A 646-nucleotide genomic window follows, 5' to 3' on the forward strand; every position below is an offset into this window, starting at 1 on the left:
TCTTCTGGTAAGGTTTTGTGGCCAGATGACTATGTCAGCAAACAGTTCTACTGACTCTCCAGCCAACTGTCCCACTTTTACAGGCCCTTGCAGCTGAGTATAACATGTTATTTGTACTATGGGTGTTTTGCAGGTCAGAAGCATTCTAGCCCTTTTGTTCTATTTCTTCCTGTGCATTTAAAACACACCTAGTTTTGCAGCTACAAGGTAAAGCCTGTTCTCAGATCTCTCTCTTACATATTGTCCTTCCATAGCTAAGAATTCCCTGAGCTTGGAGACCCACCTGCTGCAGGGTGTACTGGGTCTGGCTGGGATGGAGTTATATTCCCCAGCAGCCCATGTCAAGGTCTTCTCTCTTTCTCATTGTGCTCCACAGCAGGACATGGGAAAGGAGCAGAGAGGGGTCACAGCCATGACAGTTGGCCCGAACTGACCGAAGGGATATCCCACACATCTGGTGTTGTGGTGAGCAACAAAAGATCAGGGAAAAGGAGGAAGAAGGGGTTATGCCTGTGGTAACAAGTAACCATCATGCATGCTGAGGCCCTGATCTCCAGGAAGTGGCTAAATTTCTGCCTGCCTATGGGAAGGAGTGAATTAATGCCTTATTCTTCTTTGTTTTCCCATATAGTTTTTGCTTTCCCTA

This window comes from Chaetura pelagica, unplaced genomic scaffold (assembly GCF_000747805.2).
Source record: "Chaetura pelagica isolate M959 unplaced genomic scaffold, ChaPel_1.0 scaffold101, whole genome shotgun sequence".
NCBI classification, from domain to species: Eukaryota; Metazoa; Chordata; class Aves; order Apodiformes; family Apodidae; genus Chaetura; species Chaetura pelagica.